The following is a 23,182-nucleotide window of genomic DNA, read 5'->3' as shown; positions in this document are numbered from 1 at the left end:
AAGGACAATTTTTACCGCTTGCCAGCTATGCACATAAAAGAATTTGGCAAATCAAGCGAGCAATTGTTAGATGTCAAGCCCTAATATACTATCAATGCGAACAGATAAAACTGCCGACTCCTGTGCTGTGTTCTTCAACATGATAGGTGAAGATAACGCACAGTGATCAATCTCATAACTCATGTAAGGAATCCAAAATAAAGAGTTGGGTAAACACGGTCCCCTGAACATAACTGGGGTGAGATCGGGTGTCGAGGAGGAGTAAGCATCCCCTGTCGACCGGTCACACCCGCCGTGAGCCCTATGCCTTGATCAGGTAAATGGAGTACTCCGTAGTCAAAATCAGTGTGCCAAGAACAACCTAACAATCGGCATGAAACACGTCAGACAGCATTTAACCCAAGGATGGCATCTCTTGTATTTGTGGCCGATCACAGTGTAAGGATTTATACCTGGTGTTTGTGCATCTGCAAAATTGTTTATGATGATGTGTAAAGGTTATTATAATATTGCCAAGGTCAGTTTCATTGTGTCAAGATATTTTACATTAATTCGTACTTTACAGATATGGTCTATATTTCTTGAGTGGAATATTGTAGTTGTTATTTCCTGTAATTTTCATATTAGGCTTTGTGCAGTTATTAATGATTTCGTAATATTTGCAGTTTAATGAGAATTCTATATGTAGGTGAAGATAAAGTTAACGTAATTTTTTTTATAAGTATCATTGTAAGTTAGCCTCTTCTTTAGTAGAGTCCCGTGGGGATCCGGGTTAGAATGGGTCCTCAGTACCCCCTTGCATGTCGTAAGGGCGACTAAATGGGGTGGTCCTTCGGATGAGACCACAAAAACCGAGGTCCCGTGTCGCAGCAGGTGTGGCACGATAAAGAACCCTCCCTGCTCAATGGCCATAAGCACCGAGCAAAGGCTTAAATTTTGCAGCCCTTCACCGGCAGTGATGAAATCATCTCCATATGAGTGAAATATTCTCGAGCGGGACAATATTCAATTAATCAATCAATCTTTAGTAGAAAAAACTTTGGAACGAAATTTTGTGTCATCATTAATTTCTCGTGATTTTTTTTTTTAAATGTATGGCCCCTTTTTATGAGTATAATTCCAAAATGTAACTTCTTTGTACTTTTACAGCTTTTTACCACACTTTATGCAACACCTCCAACGAAATAAAGTTCTAAATTGATTGGAGTGATTGTATATTGTTAATACTACTCTCTCAGGGGCAGAGCGATGGTCATCCTAACAGATTTAGGTTTTTCATAAAGCTCATCATCCGGGGTTGTTTGCCTACTTTCAGGGAAACCCGAATCTCTGTCGCTTTTTCTTTCACTCTCCTCTGACATCATTAGGCTAGTCTGCTCTACATCACTATGCATTTAGTTTTTCATTCATGTGTGTGGTTCTTGAGAAGAATTTTTTTGAAAATTTGTCATTTTGGGGCAGTTTTTGCCCTGCCCCTAAGGCCCCAGGGGTGCAGGAATCCTGAAATTTACAATTTATGTTCCCTTTGTTCCAAATATGTTTCATACTAAATTTGAAAAGAATTGGAATGATAGTTATCAAGAAAAAGTTAAAAATGTCTATTGTTCACACATTTAATAATGACCATTTTGGCCTCACCCTGATACCAAAACCCCTACCCCTGGGATCATCAAATTTACAATCTTGGTAAAGGACTACCTGTTCTTTCTAAATATCTATTTACTTTCAATTTTGTATCAATAGCACTAAAGAAGATGTTATTTAAGCGTTTTACACAAAAACACTATATAACAAGTTTGGCCCCGCCCTGGGGTCAGAACCCCTACCCCAGGGATCATGAAATTTACAATTTTGGTAGAGGGCTTCCTGCTCTACATCACTGTGCATTTAGTTTTTCTTACATGTGTGTGGTTCTTTAGGAGAAGATTTTTGAAAATTGGTCAATTTTGGGCAGTTTTTGCCCCGCCCCTAAGGCCCCAGGGGTGCTGGAGTCCTGAAATTTACAATTTATGTCCCCCTTGTCCCAATGATACTTCATATCAAATTTGAAAAGAATTGGACTGGTAGTTATTAAGAAGAAGTTTAAAATGTTCAATTGTTAACGCACGACGCACGGCGACGGACGACAACCAATTGCAGTAGGTCCAATCCGGCACGTTTATCGTGGAAACGACCATAGTCCAATCCTGCACATTAGCAAATGTTCAAGTCAAGATATCTATTTAACCAAGGCAATTTAAGGGACAAATCGCATACACTGGTTCAAGTTTTCATCAAAAGATATGTGCAGAGTCTATTTTACGAAAGTATCTTTCTTAAAATGCATGAAAACATGATTAGAAACATCTTCGCCCGCTTCGAGTTCTATCGTGACAACATCGTCAACTTCGATCAATGAATTTAGATTGATTGAATATTGTTTAACGTCCCCCTCGAAAATATTTTACTCATATGGAGACGTCACCACTGCCGGTGAATAATGAATTTAGAGTTGTACGTGTACATGAGTAAGAATTCCACGTATACATGAGTAAGAATTCCAACAACCAATCAACTTAATGATGCCTCCCTTGCCAGGCAGTGTTTGAAATTCATAAATTCGTCGTCTAATAAGTCGGTAAAATGAAGAGTTTTAAGAGCCCACCTTTGTTTGGAACTGCCGTCTGCCATCTTGTTTTGTCCAATCCTGCACACGATCATGACAGTGATAATCGCTACAGAATACAAGATGTGTTTGTGAATCGGATTACAACAAAGTGGAACTCATTTCAGTGAATGATTTTCAAAGTATGTCAAGGGGTCAATTTCAAGGTCACAAGGTGAACAAATTTGGTATCAAAGGAAATGTCTTCTTAAGAGATGCACATGCATGCTCAATATAACAAGATGCCTATGGGCCACATCGCTCACCTGAGTCACCTTGGCTCATATTTAAAGATTTTTCCTATATATTCACGTGTGTAATAGAGCTATATCTCTTTGTCAATTAATTATCGTGGAATAGAGAGATTGTGTGTGTGTTTGAAGCAACAGGTGCAAGGCGCTGGTCGCCTAGCCTTTTCCCAGGGGTGTTGTGTGAGTTATTTAGAGAGGAGAGTGAATGTCAGGGGTTTCTGAGTTAATTGGTTTGAATGCTTTCTGTTTCTGTTGAATGATCGAAGTTTGAGAGATGAAAGTAAGAGTTGATACATTTATGTATTTTGCTTGAGAAAAGGTCTTGTGTAAGTGGATTTAATTAGGAGGTACCTCGTGAGAAAGAGGAGATCGAGTTTAACGGTGAAGGTGAAAGCATGTGATTTTCGGATTGTGAACTTCATATACTTGTGAACGGGTCCTTGTATATATGTAGATTTGTAATTAAATATGTAAATAGTACTACAGGCTTATTGACGTTATGAAACCAGTGTCGTTACAGGGAGGACCTTTGTGACACATCTAAAACTTTGATCCCTATTGTGGCCCCAACCTACTCCCGGGGGCCATGATTTTTTCAAAATTGAAATGTGGATTATGTCAGGAAGCTGTCATGTGAATGTAAACTTTTCTGGCCCAGTGATTTTTCAGAAGATTTTTAATGATTTTTCCTATATATTTATATGTAAAATTTTGATCCCCTATTGTGACCCCATCCTATCCTCGGGGGCCATGATTTTAACAAACTTCAATCTGCACTATGTTAGAAGCTTTCATGCAAACCACTTTCCTGGTCCAGTAGTTTTTGAGAAGAAGATTTTTAAAGATTTCCCTATATATTTGTATGCAAAACTTTGATCCCCCCTTGTGGCCCCATCCAACCCCCGGGGGCCATGATTTTAACAAACTTGAATCTGCACTATGTCAGGAAGCTTTCATGGAAATATCAGCTTTTCTGGCTCAGTGGTTCTTGAGAAGAAGATTTTTAAAGATTTTCCCTATATATTTGTATGTAAAACTTTGATCCCCTATTATGACCCCATCCAATCCCCGGGGACCATGATTTTATAAACTTGAATTTGCACTATGCCAGAAAGCTTTCATGTAAATATCAGCTTTTCTGGCCCAGTAGTTCTTGAGAAAATGATTTTTAAATGACCCCACCCAATTTTTGCATTTTTGTAATTATCTCCCCTTTGAAAGAGACATGGTCCTTTATTTGAACAAACGTGAAAGCCTTTACCCAAGGATGCCATTGGCCAAGTTTGGTTGAAATTGGCCCAGTGGTTCTGGAGATGAAGTCGAAAATGTAAAAAGTTTACAGACAGCCGAACACACATTTAGACATGCATTGGGTGCTTCATGTCCAACTCATTATTGGGTACTTGAAAGTGTTTCACACGAGAAGACAATTTTGTTGGGTTAGAAATCTATTCACCCTATTGGGTATCAAATAATACCCACTGTCCTCTTGGGTATACATGTACTTTTTTAGAATTACTGTGTCCGTGTACAATCATATTTCTGAAATGATATTCTAATTTTTTTATTCAAAATTCTGAAATTTTAGAATAATTCATAAAGCATATTTTAAAGATGGCAATTTCTTTAAGTTATCATTATATTGGCATGTGACTTACTAGGTGATATATGCAGGGTAATACCCAACAAAGCATGAACATGTACTAGTACAGAGAATACCAAACAAAGCATGAACATGTACTAGTACAGAGAATACCCAACAAAGCATGAACATGTACTAGTACAGAGAATACCAAACAAAGCATGAACATGTACTAGTACAGAGAATACCCAACAAAGCATGAACATGTACTAGTACAGAGAATACCCAATAAAGCATGAACATGTACTAGTACAGAGAATACCCAATAAAGCATGAACATGTACTAGTACAGAAAATACCCAACAAAGCATGAACATGTACTAGTACAGAGAATACCCAACAAAGCATGGACAATGCTGTGACTTGTTGGATGATAAATGTAGAGTAATACCCAACAAAGCATGAACGAATGTGTGATTTGTTTGGTTACAGATGCGAGTACAGGGATTTACCCAATAAAGCATGGACAAGTCTGTGATTTACTGGGTGACAGATGTAAGGTTATACCTAACAAAGCATGAACATGTACTAGTACAGAGAATACCCAACAAAGCATAAACATGAACTAGTACAGAGAATACCCAATAAAGCATGGACAATGCTGTGACTTGTTGGATGATAGATGTAGAGTAATACCCAACAAAGCATGAACGAATGTGTGATTTGTTTGGTTACAGATGCGAGTACAGGGATTTACCCAATAAAGCATGGACAAGTCTGTGATTTACTGGGTGACAGATGTAAGGTTATACCCAACAAAGCATGAACATGTACTAGTACAGGGATTTACCCAAATAAGCATGGGCAAGTCTGTGGGTTATTGGTTTATAAGTGTTAGTATGGGGATTTACCCAATAAAGCATGGACAAGTCTGTGAGTTATTGGTTTATAGGTGTTAGTATGGGGATTTACCCAATAAAGCATGGACAAGTCTGTGGGTTATTGGTTTATAGATGTTAGTATGGGGATTTACCCAATAAAGCATGGACAAGTCTGTGGGTTATTGGTTTATGGGTGTTAGTATGGGGATTTACCCAATAAAGCATGGACAAGTGTGTGGGTTATTGGTTTATGGGTGTTAGTATGGGGATTTACCCAATAAAGCATGGACAAGTGTGTGGGTTATTGGTTTACGGGTGTTAGTATGGGGATTTACCCAATAAAGCATGGACAAGTGTGTGGGTTATTGGTTTATGGGTGTTAGTATGGGGATTTACCCAATAAAGCATGGACAAGTGTGTGGGTTATTGGTTTATGGGTGTTAGTATGGGGATTTACCCAATAAAGCATGGACAAGTGTGTGGGTTATTGGTTTATGGGTGTTAGTATGGGGATTTACCCAATAAAGCATGGACAAGTGTGTGGGTTATTGGTTTATGGGTGTTAGTATGGGGATTTACCCAATAAAGCATGGACAAGTGTGTGGGTTATTGGTTTATAGGTGTTAGTATGGGGATTTACCCAATAAAGCATGGACAAGTCTGTGGGTTATTGGTTTATACACAAATGTTCAATCTTAGCCAACAATGCAATTCTGACAAGGACATTTCCAAGTTATTAATAGTATTACCTTTACAGCCTTTTGGAAATAAGTTAACTTACAATTATGTGTGCTTTTTCGTTATATAGGACTGTTTCATTTCTTATAATCACAGGTTTGTCATTTCTTCCCATTTTAATGGACTATAAATCTTCATCAATCGGGAAAGTGAAAAAACAACAATTGAAAGGATTTTCAAACAAGAATTTATGAACATAAACTTTGAAAATCTCAACATGGTCAAAACATTTGCATAATATCATCAACTTTGAAATTTCTAACAAAGCACATACTATAATATTAAATTGAAAAAACATACATACAAATCTTTAATCAAGACCAAAGTAAAGGCATGTAAAAAGATCTCAGATTTTTAAACTGTCATAATTCTCATCACACAGACACAAATACAGTTAATGTTTAAAAGTTCTATTTTGAAATGAATGCACAAGCAGTTGTTTTACTTTATATTCACGTATAATAAAAACATGATACACACCCTAAAATTAATTAAGAAATTCTCGTATCCACATTATGGCACAGTCATTTGGTTAAAATGTGACCCAGATTTGTTTTACAAACACTCTAGCAAGATACTCTGTTTCTTTCAATGTTCAATACATGGGCATGTAATACGTGAAAGTTCATATAACAGGACAATATTATCAAAGTTACATTTACTTCAAAATACACTGCTTGTCAAATCAATTATTTCAATTTTTCAGGTCATTTTAGATGGATGTTTTTGTTGATGATCTCCAAGTTCCATTTTCTTTTCCGAAGTATTCCTCCAGCTTTTTTGTTACTCTCTATAAGTAATAGGCATACCTTCATTCCAGGGAGAGTTTTTGATTTATAGCGATCTGCAAAATATTCCCCGACTTCCTTTACTTCCTGTTTTGTCCATTTCTTGTGTGGCTGTATAAAATATATTACATAAATGAATGTTTACATTGGAATGTTTTTTTCTGTTTTAACATACTGTAATAGAGAACAAGAGGCCTGCAGGCCTAAACAATCACCCTAGTAGTAAAGATCATACATGGACCTATCTGAAAGACATATCTGCATATCCTGCCCCCCTCCCCCAAAGAATGAAATATTTTAGAAAATGGTAGACTGTTTTATAACCTTTGTACAATAGCATTCAGTGTACAATATATTAATGCATGTCAGCGGATTAATAAATCGAAACAAATTTCCCAAATTTTACCTATCTTCCCACCCCCACCCACCCCCCATCTTTCCTCAACGCATTACTAAGACACACCCAAAGGTAGATTTTGAGCATCATATTCATTAACACACTTTGACCATTTAGCCCCACCCACCTCACCCCCACCATCACCAATCCTGCAAACTGGTTAAAGATTCTTTACAATCGTGTTAAATAACTTCAGTCCTTCAAAATATGTGTTTACTTTTCATTAATTAGAAATAAAAAATCCAAAAACAAATATAGATATTGAATATATTTTCACTTTGTAAGCATTTCAGCATGCACCTCTCCCCTTGAGTCACACCCTGCCCCGGGAATCATGAGATTTACAATTTTGATAGAGGCTTCCTTTCTCATTAAAACAATATAATTTCTTCATACTCAGTATGTCTGCTCTATGTCCAGGAATACAGAAGATCTTTATTAAGACTGCTTTAATTTTTACAGTTTCTATCCTGAATCTAAACTAAAGTCATCTAGTATTAAAATGACGTATTATTTGATAGTGAAGTCTTTAATCCAACAGAGGACATTCAGGGAAATCCGTTTATTTTTAATGTAATATCAGTTACCTTATATTAATTAAATATATTCACAAACACTGAACGCTTTCAAATTCTGAATAAATTACAAGAACCTAAAGATTGTCCTTCATCATTAAATTAGTGGTGTGTATTATGTGTGAAAGTTAATTATTTCTATAAAAAATTAATCTGAAAATAAAATTACAAGTTATCGTTTATGCGTTTACATTATATTTACGCTGGTAACGAACGCAGAACAGCTATTGATCATAGCAGCGAAAAAATATGTAATTAACAGAGAAGAAAGTTTGAAAAAGTGGGGGGATCCCCCGATTCTACTTGCCTATCACAAAAACTACATCAGATCATTTCTCATCTGTTTTTCATTTTATGCCTCTAATTAAAATAATTTAGGCAGGTCATAGTTGAATATCCCCCTCCCCCACCCCCTTGAGGATTTTATAGAGTGGGCAAAAACTGTGGGCAGTCTTTTTTTTTTTTTCTTGTCAAGACTTTAGAAACGCCAACTTCCAACTCTAATCTTTCGGCTGTCCCTTTGAAAAATGATGATGCATGCCTGATTAGTACTACGTTATTGAACTCATGACTATTTTTGTCTGTTTATGTAATCAAGAAAGTACAGATGTAAAAGAGATACAAAAACAAGGCATATTATTCGACATAGGCATCAGTTAAAAACAAGCATCCACACTATTAACAATATTCTCTTTAGAAGTGGACAGGCATAGCCTACATTCAGGATGTACGCCATGCCTCTCTTTTTCTCTAACAAGAATATATTAATAGTTGTATACTTTATAGTGGTGATTTTTCAACCTGCAGTAGTACGAGATACTGTGGAATGATAATTGTTCGTGGGGGCTCAATGTTCGTGAATTTCGTGGATACCTTTTACCCATGAATTTACGTTCTCACAAACCAGTAATTCTTTGCAATATCCGCTTTAGTAATATGATTTATATTTTCAAAATGACGTTAACCCTTGAAATTCCATCCCCAAGAACTAGTTAATATTTGGCTACTCACGAACAGTGGCCCACTCGAACTTTAATGACTCCACACAGTAAAGAGAAAACATCAACCTCGCAAATTGAGTGCGCCCTTTCTTCACGAAATGAACCATTTCTTTCAACAAAATCCGCTTTAATCAGTGGTGTATCAATTATTTATGTGAAATTATCTATTTTGTCTATCTGCTTCATGTTCATTTTTTAAACAATTAAACTCAATGCCAAATACATAACAAACGCAGTAAATCTATTTTACAATTAATGACAAATTGCGAATGAGCTGTGTAACTCCCATACATACTGTAGCGGTCAGAATAAGAGGGAACTTATACTGCCTCGCTGGAGAGCTAGCTTTTCTAGTGATGTGGTAGAGTGTCTCTCTTGATCACGCAAATTAAGCAACGGCGAGCGTGTTCAGCACTTGGTTGGGTGATCGCTACACGTTACAAATTGGTGGCAGCGTAGTGACTCTGGTGTTTGGCGGGAGACCTGCTTCAGGTAGTCTCTTCGGAGCTCTGGGTACGGACGTGGATTCGTCCGGGGACGACGGTGGTTGTCGTCGGGAACGGCGGGTGCCGTTACTAAGCAGGTGTCAAACACTTAGAGAGGACTCACGCTAAGCTTCGGGACGAAGCTTCCCCGAATGGGGGGGGGGGGGGGGGGGGGGGGAGTGTAGCGATCAATATAAGAGGGAACTTATACTGCCTCGCTAGAGAGCTAGCTTTTCTAGTGATGTGGTAGAGTGTCTCTCTTGATCACGCAAGTTAAGCAACGGCGAGCGTGTTCGGCACTTGACTGGGTGACCGCTACATGTTACAATACTAAGATGTCGGGTTAAAAAAAAATTACGCTTTGTATATATAAGGTCATTGTTTTCATCGTAGAAGTTTCATTTGTTACTTTAAACATACATAAATAAAATATACCATTGGATTGTCAGATCCTAGGCTTTACGCGACACATATTACCTTGTTCTTTGATCAAGATTGACCCAGATGTACCTGAGAAGAAGTTGAATATATGTTCCATTGTTAACGCATGACGGATACACGACAAGGACCGATTGCAATAAATCAATCGAGTCACTCAAGTGACTCGTATTGTAAAGGTTTTTAACACTCAAAGTCAATAAAAGCGTGCAATCGATGTCGCCTGCACTTTATTAAAAAATAAGCTATGTCAAATCATATATTTTGTGTGCTATACATTCATGGACCCATAGCCTCCCTAGGTATGGTATACTTTTTATTTCCTCTTTACTTATAAACTTGGTAGGAAGCGTAGATACCCTAATTTTGTAACATACGTGACTGTCGCCGACTCAATTTTTTAAATTGAACAAGCAAATATAAAAATCTGAGAGCGTGATTTTTAATTTTCTTTGCGTTAATATCATTTGTATTTCCTAAATTTTCATTCAAAAGTTTAACACCCTTTGGGTATGATTTTAAGCAGCGGTGTATAGATTACTCCATGTCGCCAGATTATATTATGTGATCATAGGGTCAATTAAACACCCAATGTATGGACAAAGATTTCGTATTATCTTTATGTTTTGGATCTATTTTGGCGCTAAAATATTCAAAAACTTTGGGAAAATATTCATCAAGCGATATTTAGATGTGGCATTGAGAAGAAGTTATCATTATTCTCAAAATTTTGCATTTCGATTTTAGAAATGTAACATACGATACAATAAACTTTTTATGAAAACGTATTTGCAGAGCAAATGTTACCTCTTTTATGAAAATCTCGTAGTGTACAGAGAATGAAAATATAAACATTTCTTTTGCAGAAGTCATTGGTTGGTCTGAAATTTGACAAACGTGTCAAGATGTAACATTCGTGATGTAACATTCGTTACCGAGAAATTAATTAAAAGGAATGATATAATAATTTCCCGCGTATTTTTGCTCTCTGTCTGCATGATGTGGTATACAACATGAACGTCTACTATGAACATTTGAGTTTGAAAGTCAATACGTGTTAAACTTTGAGAATGAGGATTAATTTTCTCTTACGGTAAGTACTGTTACAACAACTGCAATGTTTGATATACAATATTGATTAAGCAGATGGAATGTTTTGGTCTGAATGTGTTCTTCTGATATCAAAGAATGTATATCGTATTCCAAATATCTCGAAATTCTTCTGGTGTAAGAATTACATTGAGTAGAATGCTGGTAACATACGTAACTCAAAGTAACGTATGCTACTTAATGAAATGCTTGATTAGACATCAAATATTGAACTACATATTGACAAAATATCATCATTAACGATATGTTTGTTGAATATCAACTATGTTATGAAGAAACAAATGTGTTATTGTTCCCGTATTCACTAGCATATACAGATATCCTCTGCAAGAAATACAGGCCATGTTTTTCTCTGCTACTGTCCTATTTATGATACATGTAACTATGCAACTTTACATTTATCAATTTGCTAGAATTCAGCATCTTTTCATATTATATCTTAGAAATGAAGGGATTAATCTCTGATGATTGTTCTATGCAATCTTATAGAGAAATCATTAAAAAATATTTTATCTGAGTGTAACGTGTTACCAGAAATTCCGTTACGTAATATTATTCTACTTGATTTTAATTTTTTATTTATTTTTTCAGAAATGGCGCTTGTGAGAGCAGAAGTACAGAATAACTATCATGAAAAAAAAATGTATTAAAACATAAGAACAACCATGAAAAAATGTTTTAGAAATAATATTATATGCTCCCCTTGTGGCAATACTGAAAATGTAGAATGTCTGTATAGACAGTGAAAATAAAGGTTTAACTACCGGTCAAAGGCTACCATAATGATACTTGTAAGTTTTGTCTCTCAAAATACTTATTAGCAACTGGTCATTTGAGTAATTTTGTATGACCTTGACCTTGTGACTTGAAATCCAATGGGGGTCATCTATTCATAAGGGGGCACCAGTGTTTCAAGTTTGATGTCTATCAAGGAAAGACTTCTCAACGGACAATAGCGCATGTCCAGAGTAGTTTAACCGTTGTCCTTTTGACCTCAAAATCAATAGGGGACATCTATGTCTTAAGGTTCACGTTAAATATTCATTCATAACACCGCGTGGTGGATTATACTGACAGTTTCTATGGAAAGGTATTCCAAAATAAGCAACAAAAAACATAAGATTCGGTATACATTTAATCAAAATGTTGGGAAATTAAACATTTTCTTTATATTATTATTGTAAACAGATTGTTAGAAATGGGTAAATATGTTTCTTTCCATTTTTTGAATAGAAATTATGTGTTTATAGTAATGAAAGGAAAAATAAGAAACATACGTTACTTTCATTGTTTATTATAACAAAGAACAATCCAGGTTTCAAAATATGTGTCTGTTATTTTTATAAGAATCATGAGTATTTATTTAGCGAAACATCAATCTTTCACTTTTGTTTTAATCGCATATTTATTGCAAATTAACAAATTCAGAAGAAAAGACACATTTGGTAAAAAAATTTTTGCTTGTCTACGTTATATTTCTATTAAGATTGGTATTTCCATTTAATTAAGTGATGTCGTTATGATTTTGCAACATCAATCGTAAAGAATAACTGATGATGACATCGTTTTGGCATAATATTTTCATGGATGTACTGTTGTGTAAGTGTTGAAACATACGTTACATAATTACAGCGCTACTTCATTTACATACAAAAAAGCTATCGTTCTATATCTATTGCTAGTCTTTTGTTTTCATGTTTCATACATAATGAACTGTTCGAGAATATTTGTTAATCAATTTTATTTTCTGCCATTTCAAAGATATTGAAAGTGATATCTAGTCGTTTATTTTGCGCTCTTAAAATCTTATTGCTGACTTTTACAGCAGATAATTTCTTGTTGTGTTGATTAAATATTTTCTTTGAAAACCTGTATTTATTGTCTTTCACAAATTAGAAAAATATATGCTCAGTCAATTCCAATACAAGTTATGGAATAATACATGGAAAATTAATGTTTATCTTACATATTATCATGTCAAGGACTCAGTAACGAAGGTTACATGTGAGAAAAATCTCGAAAAATATACCATACTTTGACCTACTGTAAAAAAAAAATCTGTCATACTTAACTTGAAACAATTTGAGGTGAGTGTTCAACAGATATTTACCATTAATAAACGCATGTTACCATAAATATTTTAAATGGTCGATAAACCATGATTTTGAAACCCTCAATTGCACGCTTTTATTGACTTTGGGTGTAACTTTAATACATGTATATTAGGAAGAAAGTCAGACATACATGCATATACAACATAAAAACCATACTGATAGATAAAACACTTTTTTTGAAAATCAAACACACTGCACTACATGTGTACTAATAAATCTCTTAACTAACTTGCCAGATGAAACAATATGCAACAGTTTATCATATTACCTGGAGGTTCATTTTCTTCTTTGTCTCGGGCAATTCCCATTCCAAATCTGAAAAAAGAGTATACATGTTGGTCACAAAGCAAATTTATACATGTAGACCTGTGTATAATAATGAAAAGCATTTGTCCCTGTGTCTATCTTTAAATTCCAAACAGTTACACGTAAGATCCATGCACAGCTACAAATGGACCGTAGCTATTCAAATGACAATTATTATCAAGATGGATTTAAAATTTGTATATGATTCTTAATTGTGTGAAAGTTTTTTTTAAGCTGACAAATATAATTTGCAAATGCTGGATTTGTGCTTTTAAATTTTATGTCTTACAAATATCAAAGACTGCATGGAGGCATTTTCATCCAAGATTACTTCTATTTCTGCAATTAAAAAGAAGCATATTCATTAAATATTGAAATCAGAATATCATATCTTTTCTATCTTGAACGATAAGTTTTTACTACATTAGGTTAATACTAAATTATTCTTTTTTTCATTTTAGCATTAAAGTTTATGGGGTTTGAAGAACTAAATCTATAGTAACAAGCGCACATCTGATAGGGATTTTTTTTTAATGTTTAATTTTTTATCCATGCATCTTTAAACTGTAGTGTATTACTTTCTCATTTCATTTTCCTTTAAAGCAAAATCTTTCATACAGATTAAGAATTTATATTAATATATGTATATTATTATCAACTATGTAAAAGAAAAATACACAAGACAAATTTCGATATTTGGGGGAAAATCAAGAAAATAGGAATGCAAACCTTCTATGTAATTTCATTCAATTAATTCCTTCCTGCATATCTTCCCACCAAGCCAAATTCTTGCATCAACATTGATTTTGATATGTCAATCCCTTCTATTAATTAAGCCTGATGTCTGTGATGAATCCTGTAAATATCCACCCTGTGGCCTAATTGGTTTGTCAGTCGTTGTTGTTGACTACTAAGATCAAACACATGAAAGACAAACCCATTTCCTAGTATTAACATTTCAAACTTTGCAGAAATTGTTCTCATCATAAATCCTTTGGGAAAATTTTTTTAACACTTACTTTATTTTATCAAAAACAAAAACAAAAAACCCCGCAGTTTTAGTAGAAAGCAATCTGAAAAAAATCAAAACTTCTGCTCCCGCGAGCTATAGTATTTCTGATATTCATATTTTCATTCACGGTTTAAAAGGAAGTCAGCCATTATGACAATGTAGAGTACCTCCTTAAAGTTATCATTCTTTTGAAATTTCATTTTCCATTAATTACACAATGGATTATAAAATTTACATACATGTAAAATCAAAACCTCTGCTCCCGCGAGGAAAGAATGCAATATTATAAGAAAACGAATCACAATACGTTTAATTTTAAAAAAAATGTTTTTAGACCTGTTAAAAAAATATATGTACTAATTAAGTATATAATCAGAGCCATCTTGGACATGCATGCATGAATACATCAACATCAAATTCTTCTCTATAGTGGATACTTAAAAATCTAACAATGCACAAGATGACTGTCTGATACAAACACTGGAGGATTGAAATTGATGTCTTTTTTCATAATTACTAGTATACCACACTGATATAGCGTAATTATTATTGTCATTTGTTCTTATTAACCAATTCTATGATTAAAAAGGGGCTCTAAATAAGTTGGGGTTTTTTTTTTTCAAAATGAGAAAAAAATAAGCTTTCATTATGATTAGAGAGATGACATGCAATCATAAACTATGCCTGCCGTGCAATCAAAGCAATATATCTATAAATGATGCCAATAATACACTTTTCAAAAGAATCTGAAGTTTTAAAATTAATTTGTCATGGACAAACTTGTTGGGTATTTCTTTATTCATTTATAAGAAAGTTGTCTTATTTATGTAAACAAAGTATGCCATTATCTTCTAAACGAATTCTTTTTAAAACAAATTCAAAAATAGGAGGATAAAAAAAAAACAAAAAAAACAAATATTGACTAAGAAAATAACTTACCTTCTTTACCAGTTAGTAGTAACAACAGTGAATGTTGATGGTAGCCATTACTATCCTTTGATTGGATAATATTATGACATGTCATAGTTATTTGGAACTCTTCTGGGTTTTTCATATTTGATGATAAAACCGAAGGAATTCCGCATGAATTCACTTTGGACTAGATTTTATAGTCCTCAGACAAATATTTATTGAGTATGTGTCATCTAATACCCAGTAAATACCTCTGGAACACAATGAAAGCAATTGGAGTATACCCAACAAGTCAAAAGTAACCAATAAGTGTTCCATCAGCAGAGTTTGAACCCAATTGATATTCTCTCGTGAACACAGACGGACAGACAGACAGACGGACAGACGACAACAGGCGATCAGAAAAGCTCACTTGAGCTTTCAGCTCATGTGAGCTAAAAATAATATTTCTTACAATTTGAAAGATATGGCTTATATTCGAATTTTCTAAAAGTAGGTCAAATGTCAACGTTAAGGTCACCAGGTCAAAGAGTTTGGTGTCAATGGAAAGGTCTTGTCACAAGGAATACACCATCGTCGGAAACCCACGGTCGGTCACACTTCTTTTACCTCCCGTGGGACACAACGTCCATATTTTCGCTGGAAGGTGCATGTGTCTCGGCTTCTTTATGAGATTAGTCGCTTTACCATTCCTTATTGTGATATTCAAACAATGAAAAGCCCCCCTCCCCCTCCCCCTATTTCCAATGTTCAGGAGCATAGAAAATCATGGCCTTGGAAGCGTAAATTTTGACAATCTACAAAGCTTTCAGCGAGATGCTTTACAACTTCTTTGTCAGATTGTTTTGAAATTAATTTTATTCAAAATATAACATACCTATCAACTTATCTCTTTCCTATGGTGTCCGGATAGGGCCATTTGCGAAAGCGTGACTGCGCGTTAGTCGCAACACGCCGTAACGCCAACAAGCAAAACGACGCGAAGGCGTATTGCTTGTTGGCGTGACGGCGTGAAGGTGTGTTGCTTATTGGCGTGAGAGCACGAAGGCGCGTTGCTTGTTGTCGTGAGAGCGCGAAGGTGCATTGCTTGTCTGCGCGAAGGCGCGTTGCTTGTTGGCGTGAGAGCGCGAAGGCGCGTTGCTTGTTGGCGTGACGGAGTGTTGTGACTAACGCGCAGTCACGCTTTTGCAAATGGCCCTATCCGGACACCATACATAGCTGTATTGTTCAAGTGAAGTTTTTGACGACAGAGCCCCGTAACCACGATCTTTGATAGTGGCACAACAAAACAAATACTTTCATGGGCGACACCATTACTGCTGACACATAAAGTTTTGGGAATATTTACGGCGATTCCCATTTGTCCTCGATAGGTCACTAAGGTCGTGCATTTTAATGAGTTATGCGACAATATCGGCGTTTTGTCCCACGGGAGTTAAAAGAAGTGCGACCGACTGTGAGTTTCCGATACACATACACATACAATATATAAAAGGTATATCTCTTATGGTGTAAAAGATATGACCAAGGTTAATGTTTTGCCACAGGCATGTGGACAAGCTATAAATTATATGCCCCCGAATGTTCGATTTCGGGGACATAGAAATTGTACATGGCATTTTATTTCGGAATATGATTTCTATACGCAAGTAGACTTTCCATGCGACAGAAAAGAAAAATAAGTAATGCTTCATGGGCATGTTACACGTGTTAAAGCCAAATATGTAGATGTAGACTATAACGAATCATGTGTATATCACCGGGGGAAAGAAAAGAAAAACCGCACAATATCAGGCTCAATTCTCGACACTTGAAGAGAGCTGTTGAGTTCCTCAATTCTCCCCAACTTGCATATGTTCCTTTTCCTGAGGAATTGTCAGATATGATGGGAACAATATCAGTCTTCTTGTATCCACACTTTCCCTGAGGGAATGTCAGATATGATGGGAACAATGTCAGTCTTCTTGTATCCACACTTTCCCTGAAGGAATGTCAGATATGATGGGAACAATGTCAGTCTTCTTGTATCCACACTCAGGGAAAGTAAGATATGATGGGAACGATGTGACTTCTTGTATCCACACTTTCCTTCCACCCAGGGATCACGATTGTGACTTCATTTTCATTTATTTTAAAACACAACAGAGATATATTCACGACTTAAATACCATCTCGCGCTTGAATCTGTACCCATAATCATCGAAATTTCCAATCGATTGTTAAAAGCTACCTAGAAATATATTTCTGTGTCCTTACATTACAATTAATTATCTACTTCGAACTCTGTGATGGATACCCACTATGAATCTTTAGGACTAGGCTATTGCGCATGCGCTAATTCTGACCTTCACCTTCTGCATCCAACATGGCGCAAAGTTTGACAGTGTTTTTCGTAAGTAATATTTATTATTTCGTTAGTGGTTTATTTAACTAAAAGTACATTTTTAAACAAACGGATCATAAATGCCCTTTCAAGATGGATATCCTACAACATTTCTGACCTAAAACACTGCTTTTAAATGCAGTTTCACATACAGAACAAGCATGAGAATTAGTAGGCCGTATGGCCGTAGGTCGGTCAGCTCTAAGTATAAATTGGTGGTATCGATAGGTTAAATGTTTCAGGACAATTTAATTTACATGTTATTTATTCAAATAGTTTATTACAGGCACTCAATCGTCGTGTTTTATATTAGCAGGTCAAGCTCAACTATTTTACATTGTGTAGAGTGATAAGTAAGTAAATTTTATTTAAATTCGGCACTGTATACAATAGTAACAAATAACATGAGCTCAACAGAGCTCGTAAACCGACTATCACAGACAAAACAAAATATCACAAGGTAAGCATGCAAAAAACACATATATAGCCTACATATATTTACATGCATACTGTATAGCTAGACAGTATATGAATCAATGTTAAAATTAGCCCCTCTGTTGTCCAAGAGTGCTGGACAGCCTGTTGAAAGTACCGATCATGATGAATATCTGACATCATATGGACTTCACAGACGACTTATAGTAGGGGATGGGAATTGTCTCTTTAGGTCTGTTAGTCTTGCCCTTTATAGAAAACAAAATGATCACCAAGAGCTACGAGATGCAGCAATACATGAAACTGAACAAAATTTGGATACCTTTCATATGTTTTCTTTCATTCTAATGGTAATCTTATGACTTATCCAGAAATTCAATAGGTACTGAATAATCTTAGGCAATATAGCACTTTTGCAGGGCAGGAATCAGTTTCAGCAATGTCTAGACATTTTGGGATCAATTTATTAGTAACTGTTGGTGGTGATCAGGATAATTAAGTTGTGACTCTTGAACATGACTTTGGAAACTCAAATTCTAGAATTCATTTGATTTGGATGGGGGTAGGGGTGGGCATTATGAAAGAGTGACTGAAACATCACCATCAGACAATTAGAGAGAACCATTATCATAAGGATTCAAAAGTAATTGTTGCTGAAATTTTGACCATTCTGCATCTAGGAAATTTGACAAGGTGGACAAAACAAAACTGGAACTTAAAGATGATAAATAAGATGGGTATTCCTTTTATTATCAGATATACATCCATGTCTATTCCTTTCAATGTCATGCACAATGCAAGTATGGATAATGTCAACCATACTCTTAAATAGACTATAGACAATGGGGAAGGGTATATGAAAAACATTTTCTGTAGTTCAATCATGTTCAGTTTTCATCTAACAGTTTGTTCCAGTTAAAATTTTTCAGTTTGTTTTATTATAGGTATTTGTGTACTGCCTGTCTATCAATGTAAATGTTTATTGCTTCAAAGATTTCAAGGGGACCATTCTAGCAGTATGTGCTATTAAATTTCAATTTTTTAACTGATTGACAACTGTAACAGGCACCAAGTCAGTCCAGTAGTAGACTCACAATGGCAGATGATCTTATCCGGCAGCTCTATGCCAGTGTCTTATTGCAGAATTGTCAATGAATTCATGATTTATAGACAGACAACAGTACAGTCAGATTATTTGTTGATTATTAGTATTCTATTAACGTAGTTCCACCTTCCTGTGATGCCAAAAGATTTCACAAAGTCATTGTGATTTGTTTCATTGCTGCAGAATTTCAGTTCAAAATGGGCCGAAACTTTCCTGGTTTCTTCAATGTTTTAATGTTTAAACATGTGAATTTTGAAAAATGTAAAAATAAAACTTGTAAAAACATACATGCATTTAAATGTATATTGGAAACCAGGAAGGTATCAGAGATTATCCTCGACAATTTTGGTGTCTCAGTTTGATCTCTTCTCTGACTGATGAGGCCCAGGGAGACAAACTGACATACATAGTCATCAGATTCATTTACCATGAAACTTGGTAGGGCTGTGTAGCCTTGTGATTTTCATACAGACTCACTTTTCAATTATGATAGGGTGTAGAAAACCACAAGATTTCTATGCATCACATAACTTATATACATTACAGAGTTGGTCAATTCTGTAGATGAATAATAGCTATTTAAATCACTTTAAAGGGAATTTATTTAAAACACCTTAATATTAAAATGTAATGAACTTGATTATTGCCAATGAAGTTCTCATTATCTCTACTATGCCATATGGATTTTGCAATATTTGCAAAATTAGTTTTATTGTTTAATATCATTAACTATGAATTTGTTAAAATGAAAATTGTACACAAAATTAACAAGACCAAATTTCCTTTACCGAGATAAGGTTCCTGAAAAGACGTCATATGTACCAAATTGATGCATCAACTCCTGCAAGGAAATTTGTTAGGTTTTGTGAAATATAAGCGTAATGTTTTCTCAAGATTAATGGATGTTTTGAGAAGATTAACACATGTATTCATTATACAGATGTAGTAAACAGTTGTTACTATTGCATACCAGTCAGCATGGACAGAGTTAAAGGTTGCACATGTTCAGTGAAAAGTACATCAAGGAGAATACATTCGGCAGAAATTTCTTTTTTTTAATAAATATCATATAAAACATTTAGAACTGGATCCTGCATGTACATGTGTATTATGCCTACTGTATTTACTAAACTCTTATACTGATATTGATTACAACTTCACATGTATTCACACAACATTATCATTATCCACTGTCTCTGAAACTGGCACTGTCCTTAGATGTGTGAAGCAGTTTGGTTATTCTATTGTATATTTCATTATGTTAGTTTAAATTCAGTCTGAAATCAGTATTTCATATATAATCATAGATGTGTGCAAAGTAGTAGTAGATCTGAATGATTGTTATTTATTTATATTGTTATAATTAATTACTAGTTAAACTGTACGTGCCCTTGATTGGTGAATAAACTCATTATTATTATTATAAACTACTGGTATTCATTCTTATTCATATTTATTGGTATAAAAATTTAAGTACTATTAGGTCCCCATCCCATGGCAGGTGCCCTAGAGTAATCACTCTGGCTTTGTCGTTATGGAGTCACTTGAATCGCTCAAGAGACCTTTTGCTATATGTCTTCACTGGTCATAAACATTTAACATTTGAAGCTTCTTCTTTTGAACACCTGAACCAGCTCTAACCAATTTTGGTATAAAGTTTTTTGGATAAAGGGGAACAAAAATTGGGAATATCATTGACCCTGCCTCCCTGCGGGCATGATTGTGGTAAGAAATGAGCCCTCTACCAAAATTGTGAAATTTATAAACCCTAGGTTTAGGACCCCAAGTGAAGCCAAATTGGTCATATATTGAAAATACGTTATATCTTTGAAAAACTTCTTTACTTCGAGAGAGCAAGGTGGCAAAATGTTTGCATGATTATTATGAGTCATCTACTATAGTTGTGAATTGTTTACTTGAACTATAAGCATATGAGGTGCAGTGACTCCTTCCTTCTTGTCCAAAGAAATTCTGTCTTGTTTCAATTCATGTTAACTCTGTCTTTTGAGTTTTTCAGCTCACCTGAGCTGAAAGCTCAAGTGAGCTTTTCTGATCGCCTGTTGTCCGTCGTCTGTCTGTAAACTTTTTACATTTTTGATTTCTTCTTCAGAACCAATGGGCTAATTTCAACCAAACTTGACGAAAAGTATTCTTGGGTGAAAGGCTTTCAAATTTGTTCAAATGAAGGGCCATGTTCCTTTCAAAGGGGAGATAATCATAAAAATGCTAAAATAGGGTGGGGTCATTTAAAAATCTTCTTCTCAAGAACCACTGAGCTAGAAAAGCTGAAATTTACATGAAAGCTTCCTGGCATAGCGCAAATTCAAGTTTGTTAAAATCATGGCCCCCGGGGGTATGATGCGGTCACAATAGGGGATGAAAGTTTTACATAGAAATATATAGGGAAAATCTTTTAAAATCTTCTCAAGACCAATTGGGCCAAAGAAGTTGACATTTAGATGAAAGCTTTCTGACATAGTGCAGATTCAACTTTGTGAAAAGTATGGCCTCCAGGGGTAGGTTGAGGCCACAATAGGGACTAAGGTTTTACATTCAAATATATATGGAAAGTCTTCAGATATGGGCCAAGGTGACTCAGGTGAGTGATGTGGCCCATGGGTGGCTTGTTCCCTTATGTGTTTAACATCTGATGCCCTGTTGGGGCTCTGGATTAGAAATAATTCTATTCTATGACATTCTATAATTTGTAATAATAAAAGACATAAGTTTTAGACTAATTTTTAGCATAATTATGTATTGAAATCATTGTGTGAATTTCTTCCATTCCTCCAGACACATTTTTTCTTGCTATATATCCTAGATGCATGTGCTAATCCCTAGAATAATCTGACATTAAAAATCATGTTACTTAGAAGGTTCGTTTTAAATCCATAGAATACTGAAACCGAATTTGCAAGATGTAGTTCAATAATACATCTTAATCTGTCATTGTTTTCTTACTGAACAATATAAAGTCATTGTTGAACAGATGAGTATAAAACTATAGGTAAAGAGTACAGGCTATTGAGATTTCTTTAAAGAATTGTGTATGTACCCAGTAGTGTGTCATTGTGATGCACTTTTCTCTGAACAGCTAACCATGTGCCCCCCCCCCCCCCCCCCCCCCCCAATGTGTTCTGAGAAACATCATCATTGTTTTAAAACCTATTCAAACGTGAAATATTTTACTAGCATTCTCAATAGTTTAATCCATATATAAACATTATGAGCATTGTGTGTTCGTAATACATCAAGAAATTATATGCTTATCATTAAGCGTTGGTGTAAATTTATTCTCAGTAACCTTACGAGTGTTGTACATTATAATATTTGTGTAAAGCAAATCGTTTTCTGTTTGTAATACGTACTGATGCTCTGACACACGTCGATTGGTCTTTTGTTTACAAAACTGAACAAACTCGAGCTAGATCTTTGTTTGTCAATATTCAGCGCATGCGCAATAGCCTAGTCCTAAAGTTGCGAAGTGAGCCCAACCTGGGTGTAAATGACGTCATTTTAAAAGCGAGCACTTTACATCAGTTGTACTCTCTTTCTGTAGAAAAAGTGCATTTATTATTTTATTTATGTTGTATACATATAAAATGGCATGCAACTTAATCATGTTGACAACAGACAACATAAATACCAGGGCTGTGATTGAATTCCTCAGAAATCAGAGGAAAATTGGTCAAAAGGGGAGGAAAATACATCACCCTCCTTAGAAAATTTTTATTTTCTGTCACTTTAGATCAAATCCATATTCTTTCGTGTCTTTGAAAATAGAGCCAATCAGAGGATTTCCTCTGAAAAGAGTTAAAAAATCACACCCTGAAAAACTCCGCTGAATGTTAACTGTGAAGGTCCTAAGACCTCTTGTGTCGATGACGTCAGTCATCTCCGATAATGATAAACTTGTTGACATTTGGCAACCTTATCCGTAAATAGAAACTTCTGTCTAGGGTATGACTTTATGATGGACTACAATCTTTTACAAGTGTTTAACTGGGAAATTCCACTGAGGGGGC

General features: G+C 35.2%; 1 long non-coding RNA gene across 1 annotated transcript; it reads right to left on the bottom strand.

The window, feature by feature from the left end:
- Nucleotides 1–6,269: 6,269 nt before the first annotated feature.
- Nucleotides 6,270–22,599, bottom strand: LOC130050186 (uncharacterized). The gene is made up of 4 exons (XR_008798603.1): nucleotides 22,526–22,599; nucleotides 13,600–13,649; nucleotides 13,273–13,319; nucleotides 6,270–6,995 (listed from the first exon to the last, which is right to left on the bottom strand). It is a non-coding gene; the product is annotated as an uncharacterized LOC130050186 (long non-coding RNA).
- Between the last annotated feature and the right edge of the window lie 583 nt (nucleotides 22,600–23,182).

The sequence above is a fragment of the Ostrea edulis genome, chromosome 9, assembly GCF_947568905.1.
Source record: "Ostrea edulis chromosome 9, xbOstEdul1.1, whole genome shotgun sequence".
NCBI classification, from domain to species: Eukaryota; Metazoa; Mollusca; class Bivalvia; order Ostreida; family Ostreidae; genus Ostrea; species Ostrea edulis.
Note: the sequence above shows the minus strand (reverse complement) of the source record. Positions and strands in the feature narration are given on the sequence as shown.